Raw genomic sequence first — 19527 nt, forward strand, 5'->3', positions numbered from 1 at the left:
GAAATTCACTCTATGTTCTGAATACAGATGATGCCGACAGACATGACAGCTCTGCTTCTAGCTCCTAAGCAATTTTGCAGTATTTTGTTTTTTGTGTTTTATTTCTTACATTATTAGTCCAGAATGTTTTTTTGTTATTACATACAGCTGGAAATTACTTTTGGATATCAGAGCAATGTTAACTCATCAGCATTACGACCAGAAATACGACTTATCCGAATTGGATCCTTTGTTTTTACCCCCCAGGGAAATTGAACTTATCCCAGAGACCACTTCAAGACGTAGCCGGCGGAGAAGAGATATTCGGAGTGGACTTCTAGTCCAACTCAGAAGGCGTACACACCATTCACCACTACAGAGTATTTTACTCGCTAATGTTCAGTCGCTGGACAATAAAGTAGACAAGCTCAGGGTGAGGATCTCCTTTCAGAGAAACATCAGGGACTGTAACATACTCTGTTTCATGGAATCATGCCTCTCTCCGGATATACTGTCCCCTTCCATACAGCCAGCTGGGTTCTCAGTACATCGCGCAGACAGGAATAAAGAACTCTCGGGGAAAAGAAAGGTGGTGGTGTGTCACTCATGGTGTGATTGTGATAATGTACAGGAACTCAAGTCCTGTTGTTCACCTGACCTAGATTACCTCACAATCAAATTCCGACTGTGTTACCTCCCAAGAGAATTCTCTTTGGTTATAGTCACAGCCGTGTTTATTCCCCCTCAAGCCGAAACCATGACGGCCCTCAAGGAACTAAACTGGACTTTGTGCAAACTGGAAACCACATATCCTGAGGCCGCATTTATTGTAGCTGGGGATTTTAACAAAACAAATTTGAGGAAAACGTTACCGAAGTACTATCAACACATTGCCTGTAGTACTCGTGCCTCAAAAACTCTCGACCATTCTTACTCTCCCTTCCGGGACGGTTACAAGGCCCTCCCCCGCCCTCCCTTCGGGCAAATCCGATCACGACTCCATTCTGCTCCTCCCTTCCTATAGGCAGAATCTCAAACAGGAAGTACCCGTGCTAAGGTCTATTCAATGCTGGTTTGACCAATCGGAATCCATGCTTCAAGATTGTTTTGATCACGCGGACTGGGATATGTTCCGGGTTGCCTCTGAGAATAACATTGACGTATACAAGAACACGGTGACTGAGTTAATCAGAAAGTGTATAGGGGATGTTGTTCCCACTGTGACTATTAAAACCTACCCAATCCAAAAACCGTGGATAGATGACAGCATTTGCGCAAAACTGAAAGCATTTAACCACAGCAAGGTGACTGGGAATATAGTCGAATACAAACAGTGTAGTTATTCCGTCCGTAAGGCAATTAGACATGCAAAACTTCAGTACAGAGACAAAGCGGAGTCGCAATTCAACAGCTCAGACACGAGACATATGTGGCTGGGTCTACAGACAATCATGGATTACAAAGGGAAAACCAGACACATTGCGGACTCGGACAAGCTTAACACCTTCTTTGCCCGCTTTAAGGATAACACAGGACTGTGGGACTGTGGGACTCGTTCTCTGTGGCCGACGTGATTAAGACATTTAAGTGTGTTAACCCTCGCAGGGCTGCCGGCCCAGAAGGCATCCCCAGCCGCGTCCTCAGAGCATGCGCAAACCAGCTGGCTGGAGTGTTTACGGACATTTTCAATTTTCCCTATCCCAGTCTGCTGTCCCCACTTGCTTCAAGATGTCCACCATAGTTCCTGTACAAAAGAAAAGGTAACTGAACTAAATTACTCTCGCCCTGTAGCACTTACTTATGTCATCATGAAGTGCTTTGAGAGTCCAGTTAAGGATCATATCACCTCCACCTTACCTGACACCCTAGACCCACTTCAATTGGCATACCGCCCCAATAATCCACAGACGATGCAATCGCACACTGCCCTATCCCACCTAGACAAGAGGAATACCTATGCAATAATGCTGTTCATTGACTATAGTTCAGCCTTCAACACCATAGTACCCTCCAAGCTCATCATTAAGCTCGAGGCCCTGGGTCTGTGCAACTGGGTCTCCAAAACGGGCCGCCACCCAGGTGTTGAAGGTAGGAAACAACACATCCACTACGCTGATCCTCAACACAGGGGCCCCACAAGGGTGCGTGCTCAGACCCCTCTTCTACTCCCTGTTCACCCATTACTGCGTGGCCATGCACGCCTCCAACTCAATCATTAAGTTTGTAGATGACACAACAATAGCAGGCCTGATTACCAACAATGGTGAGACAGTCTACAGGGAGGAGGTGAGGCCCCCGCGGAGTGTTGCCAGGAAAATAACCTTCCCTTAATGTCAACAAAACAAAGGAGCTGATTGTGGACTTCAGGAGACAGCAGAGGGAGTATGCCCCTATCCACATCAATGGGACCGCAGTGGAGAAGGTGAAGAGCTTCAAGTCCCTCGGCGTACACATCACTGTCAATCTGAAATTGTCCACCAACACATACAGTGTGGTGAAGAAGGCGCAACAGCGCCTCTTTAACCTCAGGAGGCTGAAGAAATGTGGCTTGCCCCCAAAGACCCTAACAAACTTGGTACGGCAACTGCACTGTCCTCAATCGCAGGACTCTCCAGAGGGTGGTGCAATCTGCTCTACGCATCACTGGGAGGACACTGCCTGCTGAGGAGTATTTCTGTCTGTAATAAAGCCTTTTTTTGCGGGGGGAAAACTCATTATGATTGGCTGGTCCTGGCTGCCAAGTGGATGGGCCTACGCCCTCCAATGCCCACCCATGGCTGCACCCCTGCCCGGTCATGTGAAATCCATAGATTGGCGCATCATTTATTTATTTAAATGGACTGATTTACTTCTATGAACTATAATGCAGTAAAATCTTTGAAATTGTTGCATGTTGCGTTTATATTTCAAACCCTTTGACTTTTTCCACATTTTGTTAGGTTACAGCCTTATTCAAAAATATTGTCACGTTCTGACCTTAGTTCTTTTGTTATGTCTTTGTTTTGGTATGGTCAGGGAGTGAGTTGGGTGGGTTGTCTATGTTAGTTTTTCTATGATTTGCTATTTCTGTGTTTGGCCTGGTATGGTTCTCAATCAGAGGCAGCTGTCAATCGTTGTCCCTGATTGAGAACCATATTTAGGTAGCCTGTTTTCTATTGTGTTTCGTGGGTGATTATTTTCTGTTGTCTGTTGTGTGTCTGCACCAGCCAGAACAGTTTTCGGTCGTTTCTCTTTGTTATTTTGGTTATTTCCGTGTTCATTCTAATAAATATGGACACATACTACGCTGCACCTTGGTCCTCACCTTCTTCCACCAACAACGGCCTTGACAAATTTATTAAATTGTTTTCCCCATCAAATCTACACACAATACCCCATAATGACAAAGCAAAACAGGTTTTTAGAGATGTTTGCTAATTTATTACAGATTTTAAAAAACACAAGTCTTACTCAGTGCTTTGTTGAAGCACCTTTGGCAGCGATTACAGCCTTGAGTCTTCTTGGGTATGACGCTACAAGCTTGGCACACCTGTATTTGGGGAGTTTCTCCCATTCTTCTCTGCAGATCCTCTCAAGCTCTGTCAGGTTGGATGGGAGCGGTGCTGCACAGCTATTTTCAGGTCTCTCCTGATATGTTTGATCGGGTTCAAGTCCAGCCTCCGGCTGGGCCACTTAATGACATTCAGAGTTTTGTCCCAAAGCTATTCCTGCGTTGTCTTGGCTGTGTGCTTAGGGTTGTTGTCCTGATGGAGGGTGAACTTTCGCCCCAGTCTGAGGTCCTGAGCGCTCTGGAGCAGGTTTTTATCAAGGATCTTTCTATACTTTGCTACGTTCATCTTTCCCTTGGTCCTGACTAGTCTCCCAGTCCTTGCCACTGAAAAACACCCCCACAGCATGATGCTGCCACCACCAAACTTCACCGTAGCGATTTTGCCAGGTTTCCTCCAGACGTGATGCTTGGCATTCAGGCCATAGAGTTGAATCTTGGTTTCATCAGACCAGAGAATCTTGTTTCTCATGGTCTGAGAGTCTTTAGGTCATGTGCCTTTTACTGAGTGGCGGCATCCGTCTGGCCACTTTACCATAAAGGCCTAATTGGTGGAGTGCTGCAGAGATGGTTATCCTTCTGGAATGTTCTCCCGTCTCCACAGAGGAACTCTAGAGCTCTGTCAGAGTGACCATCGGGTTCTTGGTCACCTCCCTAAACAAGTCCCTTCTCCCCCGATTGCTCAGTTTGGCTGGGCGGCCAGCTTATGGAAGAGTCTTGGTGGTTCCAAACTTCTTCCATTTAAGAATGATGGAGGCCACTGTGTTCTTGGGGACATTCAATGCTCCAGAAATGTTTTGGTACCATTCCCCAGATCTGTTCCTCGACACAATCCTGTCTCTATGGACAATTCCTTCAAACTCATGGCTTGGTTTTTGATCTGACATGCACTGTCAACTGTTGGACCTTACATAGACAGGTGTGTGCCTTTCCAAATCATGTCCAATCAATTGAATTTACCACAGGTGGACTCCAAGTTCAACTTCAAGTTGTTGAAAATCTAATGGATGAACAATGGAAACAGGATGCACCTGAGCTCAATTTCGAGTCTCATAGCAAAGGTCTGAATACTTATGTAAATAAGGTATTTCTGTTTTATTTTTAAACGTTTGCTAAATGTTCTAAAAACCTGTTTATGCTTTGTCATTATGGGGTATTGTGTGTAGATTTAATTAAATATATATTTTAGAATAAGGCTGTAATGTAACAAAATGTGGAAAAAGTCAAGGGCTCTGAATACTTTCCGAAGGCAATGTACAAGATGTATAACATGCCTCGTTTGTGTTTAATCCCCCATTATGTGATTAAACCCCTCCTTTTCAATAAGATGCTTGTAGAGACACTGTCTCGGCTCTATCTGAATACTCACAATAGGAACAATACAAGATACGGCTGACATGCTGTACCCTGGGGGATCAGGGAATCGGTGGACCACACAGACTCTCATACCTGAGCAAGCCACAGACACAGCAAGCCCAATTTTGGATCTATTTGAGGCCTGAAACTTGCTGTTTAGGGGTGGATTTTAGGGTATCTACTTTATCCTACTCTACCACTCAATATGATTTTGAGGATTTAGTCCAACTATACCCTCAGTAAAACCCAGATAACGTGTGCTTTCTCTGTCACACACACAACCACAGAAACTGCATGCTGTATTGTTTTGGTGCAGCCTCTGCATACTTCAGCCTGGTCCTGTGTGTAATTCTCCAGCAATAAAAGCCTTGCTGTCTGTCTCCCTCCTCCTCTTCCTTCTTCCTTCCACCTCCTTCTCCTCCACCCCCTACTTCCACCTCCTTCTCATCCTCCTCCTGGTTTTAGATGCTCCTGCCCTGCAGGATGGTTCCAGACTGTGGTCCTCCACTCCAACTGTAATACATTAGCAGGATTAACATTCCGATGGTAAGCCCCGCAGACGAACCTGCCGGCTTTTCTGTCCTCTTCCCCCAGGCCATCAGCCTGCTCCATCTTGCACGTAATTTCTCTTATGCCTCTTTGCCTTTCCCCTTCACACACATGTGCCACAGTGCAATGATGCATCAAAAGTTAATCTCTCGACTAACAATATTCCTGGCTTCCTTTTCCCACCATTATCTACATGAGTTGTAAGGCTAGTTCTGACAGGTTTGTGGTGAGATGTTATACTGTAGAAATCCAGAAATTAATGAGACGTTTCAATGACATTGATGAATCAGAATGCATGCAACAACAAAAACAAAAATGTATTTCCCCTTGCAGAGCTGTGGCTGAATTGTTACTGCTGTGTTCATAACCAAAATCTACAATGGTTATGTCTCCACTTGTTTGTGGACACCTAATAGCCAAAGCAAAGACAAATCGAGCTAATAAATAAATTCAACAAGTAAACTAAGACTACAACAAACACACATTGGTCCTGAAGTAATCAAAATGATACACACACATTATTTAACCCTTGGGATAGGTCAGGTAGTCTGGCTAACACCAGCTCTCGTCGGCCTCCTGTCACAGCCTTTCCTAGTGTAGTCATGTGGGTTGTGTAAACCAGGCTAAAGGCCAGATGCTTCACTAAACCAATCCCAGCCACCTCCTATTACACATTATTTATCCAGGATCCCCAGAGGAGAGAGAGCACCTTAGGACTGTTTTCTCATGGGATTATCCTCCTTGGTCGAAACGCACCCAACTCCACAATGACCATCTCCTCTAAATGCACTAACAGAATGATCTGGCAAAGATGACCCCTCCTCCCTGTCTCACATTTATTATGTTGTTGAGTTTTCTTTTACAGTATAAAGTATTTTGTCTAGAGCTTTGGATATGTGAAGTGTCTGCTATACTCCTTGTGATGATAATATAATTGCAAGGTAGGAATTTCATAAATAGGTAAATTACCAAACAATTATGCTGAAATGTTCTATTGTATCTCAGTATTTGATTTTCCTTGCTCATACTCAACATTCATTCATGTTTTGTTAGTCGCAATTTGGTAGTTATTGATAAAGCTAGCTAATATATATTATCTTCACATCATATAAAACATATACTGTACAAACCCCTACAAAGCATTTTGGATACATTCAATCAGTGGATCTCCTATCTCTACTAGGATATATAAAAGGGATAGTTACTGAGGCAAGAGAGAAACTGCCACAGTTTACTCTCCAGTGCCATCTCTTGGAAATGTACAGTAGTGAAATGTACAGTAGTGGACTCAAATGAGAAAAACATGTCATTTAAATTATACTGAAACCTTTTATTTATTCAAAGTTTTAATGTACAAGTGGATAATTTTTAAGCATGGTGTATTCATTGGTATGATAAAACATTTTATCAACCAAAAAAACAAGAAACCTACAACCCAATTTACAGTCCTTCTTGTTCAGTATTAGTGTAACAGCAGCAGTGGTGTAAGTACAAAAAATAGCACAAGTAAAAATACTTTCAAGTACTACTTAAGTCGATTTTTGGGGTGTCTGTACTTTACTATTTATATTTTTGACAACTTTAACTTTTACTTTGCTACATTCTTAAAGAAATGTACTCCATTACATTTTGAATGCTTAGCAGGACAGGAAAACTGTCAAATTCATCCACTTATCAAGTGAACATCCCTTGTCACCCTTACTGCCTCTGACCTGTCCCTGGATATCCCTAAATAAATCAAAATGGTAGTGTCTGGTTTGCTTAATATAAAGAATTTTAAATGACTAATACTTTAACTTTTGATAAATAAGTATATACTTACTTTTGATACTTAAGTATATACTTACTTTTGATACTTAAGTATATTTCAAACAAAATACTTTTAGACTTTTACTCAAGAAGTATTTTACTGGATGACTACCACTTTTATGTCATTTTCTATTAAGGTATCTTTACTTTTACTCAAGTATGACAATTGGGTACTTTTTCCACCACTAAACATCAGCAAAAATATAAAATAGGAAGTAGATGTTCAGCTGGCAGATCTAACCGTTAAGGGTTAGGTAAGGGTTAATTGATGGTTAGAGGGTTAGGTTTGCGGGTTAAGTGTAAGGTTAGGTTAGGGCACCTGTGTCAAACTCAAGGCCCGCAGGCCCGCAAACCCATTCAATCCAGCCTGCAGATGGTTTGAGTAAAAAAAGAAAAAGAAAATGGACTTAAATCAGTGGAGGCTGCTGAGGGGGGGGGGCTCATAATAATGGCTGGAATGGAGCAAATGGAATGTATATGATCCCATTCCACTTATTCTGCTTCAGCCATTACCACAAGCCTGTCCTCCTCAATTAACCTGCCACCAACCTCCTGTGACGTGCATTTATAGTCTCTTCACCACTGGTGTATATTAATTTATGCCAAGGGAAACCAGGCTTCCCTAAATATTTGGCCAATATGTCCAGCCTAGAACCAAATTCAGAGCATTAAGTCACTAATGTGTAGCTGCAGTGGTTGACTCATCTTTTTTAGTGTCTTTATTTGTGCTAGACTTTATTCGAGACAACATAACTTATCGCTATTATATATATATATATATATATATGTAATAATTTATCTTTCTCGTCTCCCTGTTTTCATAATTTTCCTTCAATTCGCAAATGCCTGAATCTCACCAGAGAATTCAACCGAGCAAAGGGAAACAGCGCCCCTCTGTCTCAGTATGTGTAGCCCATGTATCTCATGCTGTCTGGACCGAAAGACTATGACATGTTGCCACTGAAGCATTTGATTGATTGACGCCAGCAAGCATTTGGCCCAGGGCCGGCGCCAGAATTAATCAGTTGGATGGGCCTTAGATTTCCATTGGCGGGCACGTTTTTTCACGGGATCTCCTATGTGTGCACGCCAGTGGCTGTTGGTGCCGTTTAAGATGAGAGAGGACAGATGTTTTTTTTTTCATGAGCATGGCCTTATTTCTATTACAGCATATCGGATGACTGTTCCATTGCCAGTGAACTCGGGACTCACAGCTGTTTTTTTTAATGACTAATCATCAGATTATAGTTTCCTCTTTCACACCTAGGTTTGGTGATTATCGAGGCCGGGAAATACTTTTCAAATACTGAGGAAGTATCATTCGCAAAGGATGTAAAAAATAAATAAAAAAACTTCCTTGACTCAAAATTACTGTAAAGCTCAGTTTATTAGTGGCGGACGTGGTGAGTTATGACAATCAGAAATGGGCGCTTTCCTATTTATTCAAGCTGCAGTTCAGGTAGGCCTATCTGTGTGTGCTCAGACGCGCGCGCGCTCCTAAACTCATAATGGTTCATACAAGGAAACAATGAATGCGCAAGAATAGGCGGGAGACAGCTTGGCGCATTCTGGAGAGCTGGGTGAATGCATTCTAGAAAGACACACCATATTTTGCCACACACTCCTCCCCTCATTTTGTTGCAACATTTTAAATTATACTCAATACATTATTTTCACACATATTTTAGATGGTTATCACTGACAGTGGCAATTTAATCAGCTAGACCTGTTGCCATGCGCACTACATAAATTGCGGGATTCACAAATAGGCATAGGCCTACACATTTGTGATTTGAAACAATCCACAGCTATAAAAAAAATAATAATTAAAAGCTAATGATCCTCTGTGGTTAAGTCATGCTCTCTGGTGAAGTATTTTGAATGATTTGATTTAGACAGGAGTAATTATAGCCTATAATTTTGGCGAAACATCAATTTTCTTGAGGGGAATCTCACATCGCACCCACCCAGTTTCCTTTCTAATTCGCAAGAGGCTGAAATCAAATATCTCTATATATTACGAACTTCTCATGTCTCCGCTCTAACAATGGTCTTTATCCCAAAGGTGGGAAGGCAGGCAACACGTTTAGGTCTGCATATTATGCCCATAGAAACGCATTGGGTTTATTCTGGACAGATTTTTGGCGAAGGAGCCCTCTCGCTTCACCTCTTCCTCTCTGCTGAAACTGTCACCAGAGAAAGCATCCGAGCAAGTGAAGCAGCGCCCTCTTTATGTAGCCCATGTATCTGACGCTGTCTGGCCAGAAATAGTATGACATGCCATACTCTTTTGGTCCAGACAGCATCAGATACATGGTCTACACATACTGAGACAGAGGGCGCTGTTTGGCTCGCTCAGAGGCTTACCTGAGATTGATGCGTCTTTCTGTCAGCGTGCAACTCGTTCAAATAAATTATCAATATTTTATTGAAAGGCCCGCCCATAACGCTGGACCTGATTTGGCGTCCCTTGATAAAAAAATTAATAATAATAATTAGCCAATCAGCGTTGAGCTGAGCGCAACTGTGGGTTGTCCTGGCATAGCAAAATGCCCCCTAGGGAGGCCAGTTTAGATTAGGCTTCACACTAATAATCAAATCCCATCTAACGCAAAGCGTCATAGTCAGAAAAACTGTCTGTTTCAGTTCTGCTTGTGTTGTTGTCCTGCAGTATATTCACATGTCATCAAATAATAGATTAAAATACACTTTTTTGCAATGAATGTCTACAGTAGCCTCAACAGCACTCTGTAGGGTAGCACCATGGTGTAGCCAGAGGACAGCTAGCTTCCGTCCTCCTCTGGGTACATTAACTTCAATACAACATTTAGGAGGCTAATGGTTCCCACCCTCTTTCATAGACTTATACAATAATTATGACAACTTCTGGAGGACGTCCTCCAACATATCAGAGCTCTTGCAGCATGAACTGACATGTTGTCCATCCCAATCAAAGGATAAAATAATGAATCCAGTACTGAAAGCATAACCTACAGCTCGCTAGCACTGCAGTGCATAAAATGTGGTGAGTAGTTGACTCAAAGAGAGAAAGACAATTGTTGAACAGTTTTGAACAAATTAATTTCTTCCAAAATGACAGTTTCACTTACTTAGCTAGCTAGTTTAGCCTACTCAAACACCCTGTTCAAACAGAGGGATGCTATGTCAGCTAGCTGGCTATGACAATCCAACACAACATTGGAACATTGGAACTCTTCCAAGTCAAGGCTTTTGGTTTTACAAATGTATTGCCACCGGGGCCTGTCGGTGTCAGTGCTTAAACTGCTTACTGACTGTACAATGTAACGTTACTGCATGATTGTAGCAAGTTTACAGACGTGTTAGTTCTATTAGCTATGTTGACTATGATGTAACTTTAGCTAATATGGTGACAACGATGTAGGCTGTGTGTAGCGGTTATCATGTGGTTTGGCTTGGAAAGGTTTTTTCGCCTGGTCACATACAGCAGATGTGTTGTGCAATGTCCACAAGCGAAGGGAAAAGGTGAGAGGAGCAGAGCGCTGAAAGAGAAGGAGTACAAGAAGGAATACAACGTGGCTGCTATGACAGTGAAATGTGTTTACTCGTGATCAGGGGTGTATTAATTCTGCTGTTGAAAAACATTTCTTAAACGGAAGCAAACGGAACGAAACGGTGATAAACATACCTGAATTTGTCCAATAGAAACTCTCGTTTGCAACTGTTGGACTAATGATTAGGTCAGCTAGATGCAGGCAAGAATGTGCAATGCGATATTGAATGTGTCACTGTCTGGTGCCTCATATTTTTCTCTCAACCTGCGTTGTAAACTTTCATTCATAGGCTAGGTTGTAGCAAACTCATGATGGGTATAGGGAAAATTTGAGTATCATGTAGTAGCCTAAACCTATCGCTGTTATATTGAACTGAGTGAATGGAATATGAATGACAGTCATCCAATATGCTGTAATAGAAATAAGGCCATACTCATGACATTTGCTTTTGGTCCTCCCTTATCTTAAAGGGCACCGACCGCCACTGATGCCTACACATCTCAGGAACAGCAGTGCCATCACCAGTACAGTGCAAAATGGCATATGGTGTACACGGTACTGCTGACATACTATACATGTCTGAACTGGCTGTGATATCAGTTTGGTGATAACAAACAGTATGACTCATACATGCTTTACATTACTGACAAAATCATCTTCTTGTCAGAATAAACCATATCCAACCAATTTCCAGAGATGTGGACTGGAGTCACATGACTTGGACTGGAGTCTGACTTGAGTCACAAATTGTATGACTTGCGACTGGACTTGATGGAAAATAAAATAATTTGAGATTTGATAGCCGCAATAAACAACTTTGACTTGAGACTGATGACTTGAAACTATATGGCCAGGTTCTGAAACGCTTTGTCAATCATTTTGTGGCGCAATCTCCGTGGATTAGGCTACTTTCTACACCAGCTTCAAACAGCTGAAAATACTTTATTTTTGGTTATGGAAAAGTTATCGGTTCCGACCAACATTTTCTCGTATAACTCGATCTGTGGACACAGCAGGCTACTCAAAATGGCTTGCATTGAACGGTAGCCCTGATTCTCACGGACACAGGCGTATGTCTCGTTTGTCGGTGTGAAGCAGGATGTGAAAACACCATTTGAAGCTGGGAGGTCCCTCTTACCATTTCCTTCGCTCTTCCGACTGTCCAACTCCTGGCTGAACCCTACTTCACAGCCACTAACCACGCATATGCCTGGAATCCTTACACCGTAGCGCAGCAGGAGACAGTGGTTTCGTCGCTGCAGCATATTCGGAGATCAATTTATAGCCAGTAATCAAAAAACATTTCCTAGATTCTAAACTCCAAACACGTTCTGTTTCTCATGGACAGAGAAGATTAACATGAGATGAAAGGCAAGTTCCTAACGAGTTCAGGATGCCAAGCTCTGAGATTTTCATAGCAATGGGGCAGACATTTTGATCGAGGGACCTTTAAAAAATATGGAAATTTTGTCTGTCTGTCAATAAACATACAAATATGTATTTAACAGTTATAAGGAAGGTGAAATCTTAAAGTTAGTATTTAATAATTTGATTATACTATATTTAAAAGCATATAAGTCATTTCAAGCCGTAATCATAGTTTTGTTGAATAGGAAATACATATTTGTAATGGTATATCTGACGAGGAGGAGTAGTAGGAAGGATCGGAGGAATAATGCGCAGCGTGGTAAGTGTCCATATTGTTTAATAAGAATAATGAACACTGAACAAAACAATAAACGACGTGAAATACCAAACCGAAACAGTTCCGTGTGGAACAGACACGGAAAATAATCACCCACAACTCAAAAGTGAAACCAGGCTACCTAAGTATGGTTCTCAATCAGGGACAACGATTGACAGCTGCCTCTGATTGCGAACCATACTAGGCCAAACACAGAAATCCCAAATTATAGAAAAAGGAACATAGACTGCCCACCCCAACTCACGCCCTGACCATACTAAAACAAAGACAAAACAAAGGAACTAAGGTCAGAACGTGATATTTTCATATTTGTACTGTATTCTCGTGCTTGTGTCCTCAAAAGTCACTACACCTCAGCAATTTATACCTATTTTCACAAGAAAGGTGAGATTGTAACCTTTATTAGAGTATGCAGCATTAGTAGTTATTGTTTATGACCCTCTCATGATAAATAATTACTTTTGAGGATTACATAGATAACATTTTCGATTACATTTAGCTACATTTAACTGGATTAAGTAACCTTCTATCTTATATAACCATACCAAACATTTCATATCATACTAATTTGAACGTCCCGGATTTACATTTACTAGGTAGTCTGAAAGCAGACGGTTAGCCTAAATCTGTCAGGCTCCTATCCTTGTTTGTTGGACTTGATGTGGTTCTTGAAGAGGACTTGTGCCTCATGGGCAGTGGAAAACGTGTGTGTTCCATTCTGGAAGGTCAAGATGAGTTTTGCCGGTGCGTGAAGCTGCATATCAGGTTTAGCTTGCTTAGCTGGGATCCCACCTCGTAGATCACCCTCTTTTTCAAGTTGGGCACTCAGATCTGGGTAGATGCTGATCCTCTTCTCCACATAGGTCAGAGCCCCCGATTCCACTGCGAGGTGAACAATTTGCCATTTGACAAAAAAACTGTGGGTTCCTACAATCATACACCGCGATCGGTTCCAAAGGACACATGCGGTGCGCAATGTTTATCAGCTGCATGGGACACAGCTTCTCCTGCCCAGAAAGTTAATAGAAAATACATTTGGGTTGCCAGCTTCCACACCAGTTTCCAGTCCTGTGACTCGCACATTGAATTTAAGTGCATGATTTTCGAGTGATTCTGTTTTCTTTTATAGGAGATTGATTTCCCCGACTAGTTTAGTTTGCGCTGTTTCCAGGTCATGGAGTTGGCCCTCTTTCACATTTTCCACTGTCTCCAAACTTTCCACTTCATCAAATCAAAGAAAAATGTGTCACGTGACGAATACAACAGTTGTAGACCTTACCGTGAAATGCTTACTTACAAGCCCGTAACCAACAATGCAGTTTTAAGAAAATAGAGTTAAGAAACTATTTACTAAATAAAATAAAGTACATTTTTTAAAAAAGTAACACAATAATTAGGCTATATACAGGGGATATCTGTACTGAGTTAATGTGCAGTGGTACAGGTTAGTCAGGGTAATTTGTACATGGAGGTAGGGGTAAAGTCACTATGCATAGATAACAACTGGAGTCTTTGACATTTTTTGGGGCCTTTCTCTGACACCGACTAGTATATACAGTTGAAGTCGGAAGTTTACATACACTTAGGTTGGAGTCATTAAAACTCGTTTTTCAACCACTCCACAAATTCCTTGTTAACAAACTATAGTTTTGGCAAGTCAGTTAGGACATCTACTTTGTGCATGGCACAAGTAATTTTTCCAACAATTGTTTACAGACAGATTATTTCACTTATAATTCACTGTATCACAATTCCAGTGGATCAGAAGTTTACATACACTAAGTTGACTGTGCCTTTAAACAGCTTGGAAAATTCCAGAAAATTATGTCATGGCTTTAGAAGCTTCTGATAGGCTAATTGACATCATTTGAGTCAATTGGAGGTGTACCTGTAGATGTATTTCAAGGCCTACCTTCAAACTCAGTGCCTCTGCTTGACATCGTGGGAAAATCAACAGAAATCAGCCAAGAACAACAAAAAAAAAATTGTAGACCTCCACAAGTTTGGTTCATCCTTGGGAGCAATTTCCAAACGCCTGAAGGTACCACGTTCATCTGTACAAACAATAGTACGCAAGTATAAACACCATGGGACCAGGCAGCCGTCATACTGCTCAGGAAGGAGACGCGTTCTGTCTCCTAGAGATGAGATGAACGCACTTTGGTGCGAAAAGTGCAAATCAATCCCAGAACAACAGCAAAGCACCTTGTGAAGATGCTGGAGGAAAAGGGTACAAAAGTATCTATAGCCACAGTAGAACGAGTCCTATATCGACATAACCTGAAAGGCCTCTCAGCAAGGAAGAAGCCACTGCTCCAAAACTGCCATAAAATAGCCAGACTACAGTTTGCAACTGCACATGGGGACGAAGATCGTACTTTTTTGAGAAATTTCCTCTGGTCTGATGAAACAAAAATATAACTGTTTGGCATTAATGACCATCGTTATGTTTGGAGGAAAAAGGGGGAGGCTTGCAAGCCAAAGAACACCATCCCAACAGTGAAGCACGGGGGTGGCAGCATCAGGTGGTGGATGCTTTGCTGCAGAAGGGACTGGTGCACTTCACAAAATAGATAGTTTTCCCTCATGATACCATGTGGATAAATTAAAGCAACATCTCAAGGCAAATGGGCTTTCCAAATGGACAATGACCCTAAGCATACTTCCAAAGTTGTGGCAAAATGGCTTAAGGACAACAAAGTCAAGGTACTGGAGTGGCCATCACAAAGCCCTGACCTCGATCCCATAGAAAATTTGTGGGCAGAACTGAAAAAGCGTGTGCGAGAAAGGAGGCCTCCAAACCTGACTCCGTTATGCCAGCTCTTTCTGTCAGGAGGAATGGGCCAAAATTCACCCAACTTATTATGGGAAGCTTGTGGAAGGCTACCCAAAAAGTTTGACCCAGGTTAAACAATTTAAAGGCAATGCTACCAAATACTAATTGAGTATATGTTAACTTCTGACCCACTGGGAATGTGATGAAAGAAACAAAAGCTGAAATAAATCTCTCTCTACTATTATTCTGACATTTCACATTCTTAAAATAAAGTGGTGATCCTGACTGACCTAAGACAGGGAATTTTAACTAGGATTAAATATCAGGAATTGTGAAACACTGAGTTTAAATGTATTTGGCTAAGGTGTATGTAAACTCCCAACTTCAACAGTAGGTCCTGGATGGCAGGAAGCTTGTCCCCAGTGATGTACTGGGCTGTACGCACTACCCTCTGTAGCGCCTTACGAGCAGCTGCCATACCAGGTGGTGAAGCAACCGGTCAGGATGCTCTTGATGGTGCAGTTGCAGAAATGTTAGAGGATCTGGGGACCAATGGCAAATCTTTTGAGTCTCCTGAGGGGGAAAAGGCGTTGTCGTGCCCTCTTCACAACTTTCTTGGTGTGTTTGGTCCATGATAGTTCGTTAGTAATGTTGACAGCAAGGAACTTGAAACTCTCGACCCACTTCACTACAGCCGAGTCAATGCTAATGGGGGTGTGTTTGGCCCTCTTTTTCCTGTAGTCTGTGATCATCTTCTTTGTCTTGCTCACGTTGAGGAAGAGGTTGTTGTCCTGGCACCACACTGCCAGGTCTCTGATCTCCCTATAGGCTGTCTCATCGTTGTTGGTGATCAGGCATACCACGTTGTGTCTTCAGAAAACTTAATGATGGTGTTGGAGTCGTGCTTGGCCACAGTTGTGGGTGAACAGGGAGTACAGGATGGGACTAAGCACGCACCCCCGAGGGGCCCCCATGTTGAGCATCAGCGTGGCAGATGTGGTGTTGCCTACCCTTACGACCTCGGGGTGGCCCGTCAGGATGTCCAGTATCCAGTTGCAGAGGGAGGTTTTCAGTCGCATAGTCCATAACTTAGTGATGAGCGTTGTGGGCACTATGGTGTTGAACGATGAGCTGTAATCAATGAACATAATTCTTACATAGGTATTCCTATTGTCCAGGTGGGAAAGGGCAGTGTGGAGTGTGATTGAGATTGTGTCATCTGTGGATCTGGTAGGGTCATATGTGAATTGGAGTGGGTCTAGAGTTTCCCGGGATGATGGTGTTGATGTGTGCCATGACCAGCCTTTCAAAGCACTTCATGGCTACCAACATGAGTGCTACGGGGCGGTAGTCATTTAGACATGTTACCTTAGTGTTCTTGGGCACAGGGACTATGGTGGTCTGCTTGAAACATGTAGGTATTACAGACTCGGTCAGGTAGAGGTTAAAAATGTCAGTAAAGACACTTGCCAGTTGGTCCGCACATGCTGAGTACACGTCCTGGTAATCCGCCTGGCCCAGGTGCCTTGTGAATGTTGACCTGTTTAAAGGTATTGCTCATATCGGCTACTGAGAGCGTGATCACAGTCGTCCAGGAACAGCTGGTGCTCCCATGCATGCGTCAGTGTTGCTTGACTTGAAGGGAACATAAAAGACATTTAGCCCATCTGGTAGGCTCGCGTCAGTGGGCAGGTCGCGGCTGGGTTTCCCTTTGTAGTCCGTAATAGTCTGCAGGCCCTGCCATATCCGAGCGTCAGAGTAGGATTCAATCTTAGTCCTGTATTGACGATTTGCCTGTTTGATGGTTCGTCTGAGGATATATCGGGATTTCTTATAAGTGTCAGGATTAGTGTCCCGCTCCTTGAAAGCATCAGTTCTAGCCTTTAGCTCGGTGCAGATGTTGCCTGTAATCCATGGCTTCTGGTTGGGATATGTACATACGGTCACTGTGGGGAGGACGTCGTCGATGCACTTATTGATGAAGCCAGTGACTGAGGTGGTATACTCCTCAATGCCATTGGATGAATACCAGAACATTTTCCAGTCTGTGCTAGCAAAACAGTCCTGTAGCGTAGCATCCGCTTCATCTGACCACTTCTGTATTGAGCAAGTCACTGGTACTTCCTGCTTTAGTTTTTGCTTGTACGCAAGAAACAGGATGATAGAATTATAGTCAGATTTACCAAATGGAGGGCGAGGGAGAGCTTTGTACGTGCCTCTGTGTGTGGAGTGAAGGTGGTCTAGAGTGTTTTTCCCTCTGGTTGCACATGTGACATGGTGGTAGAAATGAGGTAAATGGATTTAAGTTTGCCTGCATTAAAGTCCCTGGCCACTAAGAGCACCGCTTCTGGATGAGCATTTTCTTGTTTGCTTATGGACTTATACAGCTCGTAACGTATACAGAAATCTTTATCCAGTTCGAGGTGAGTAATCACTTCTGATATCCAGTTGCTCTTTTCGGTCACAAGAGACGGTTGCATCAACATAAAGTACAAAATAAGTTACAAACAATGCGATTAAACACACAAAATAGCACAATTGGTTAGGAGCCCGTAAAACGGCAGCCATCCCCTCCGGCGCCATTCTTCTTCCAAGTACGGACTCACTTTAGAAGTGAGCAGTGCAATAGATTCATTTACCGGTTTTAATTGCATGTCAAGGCAGAGGTAATTTCCTCACAAATTATCTCTCGGATAGTAGTAGCGAACTCTTTCTGTTGTCTGGTGTTCAGAGCCACCATGTTCCCACAGGTGATTTGTGAAAAGACTGAAATATGCCAGCTGCTTGAGCAAAATAGACCTGCTTTTGTTGCTTCTAATACAGTGAATGTTCCACACCTTAATATGGTGTCAAAACACTAACACCTGCTCTTTCCATGACATAGCTTTCACCTGGTCAGTCTATGTCGCTTGTTAAATCCACTTCAATCAGTATAGCTTAATGGGAGGAGACCGGTTAAAGAAGCCTTGAGACAATTGAGACATGGATTGTGTATCAAATTTATTTATATAGCCCTTCTTACATCAGCTCATATCTCAAAGTGCTCAAAAAACCCAGCCTAAAACCCCAAACAGCAAGTAATGCAGGTGTAGAAGCACAGTGGCTAGGAAAAACTCCCAAGAAAGGCCAAAACGAGGGGTGGCTAGTCCTCTTCTGGCTGTGCCGGGTGGAGATTATAACAGAACATGGCCAAGATGTTCAAATGTTCATAAATGACCAGCATGGTCAAATAATAATAATCACAGTAGTTGTCGAGGGTGCAGCAAGTCAGCACCTCAGGAGTAAATGGAAAATGTCAGTTGGCTTTTCATAGCTGATCATTAAGAGTATCTCTACCACTCCTGCTGTCTCGATAGAGAGTTGAAAACAGCAGGTCTGGGACAGGTAGCACGTCCGGTGAACAGGTCAGGGTTCCATAGCCGCAGGAAGAACAGTTGAAACTGGAGCAGCAGCCCGGCCAGGTGGACTGGGGACAGCAAGGAGTCATCATGCCAGGTAGTCCTGAGGCATGGTCCTAGGGCTCAGGTCCTCCGAGAGAGAGAAAGAAAGAGAGAATTAGAGAGAGCATACTTAAATTCACACAGAACACCGGATAAGACAGGAGAAGTACTCCAGATATAACAAACTGACCCTAGCCCCCCGACACAAAGGCTGAAACAGGAGGGGTCAGGAACACTGTGGCCCCATCCGATGATACCCCCGGACAGGGCCAAACAGGCAGGATATAACCCCACCCACTTTGCTAAAGCACAGCCCCCACACCACTAGAGTGATATCTTCAACCACCAACTTACCATCCTGAGACAAGGCTGAGTATAGCCCACAAAGATCTCCGCCACGGCACAACCCAAGGGGGGGGCGCCAACCCAGACAGGAAGATCACGTCAGTGACATGAAAGAGCACCAGTAAGCCAGTATGTGTGCCATTCAGAGGACGAATGGGCAAGACAAAAGATTTAAGTGCCTTTAATGGGGAATGGTAGTAGGTGCCAGGCGCATCGGCTTGTGTCAAGAACTGCAACGCTGCTGGGGTTTTCAACAGTTTCCCGCGTGTTCAAGAATGGTCCACCACCCAAAGACCATCCAGCCAACTTGACACAACTGTGTGAAGCATTGGAGTCAACATGGACCAGAATCTCTGTGGAACACTTTCGACACCTTGTAACGTCCATGCCCCAACGAATTGAGGCTATTCTGAGGACAAAAGGGGGGGTGCAACTCAATATCAGGAAGGTGTTCCTAATGTTTGGTATACTCAGTGTATGTTGGCAAT

Source organism: Oncorhynchus clarkii, chromosome 1, assembly GCF_045791955.1.
Source record: "Oncorhynchus clarkii lewisi isolate Uvic-CL-2024 chromosome 1, UVic_Ocla_1.0, whole genome shotgun sequence".
Lineage (NCBI taxonomy): Eukaryota > Metazoa > Chordata > Actinopteri > Salmoniformes > Salmonidae > Oncorhynchus > Oncorhynchus clarkii.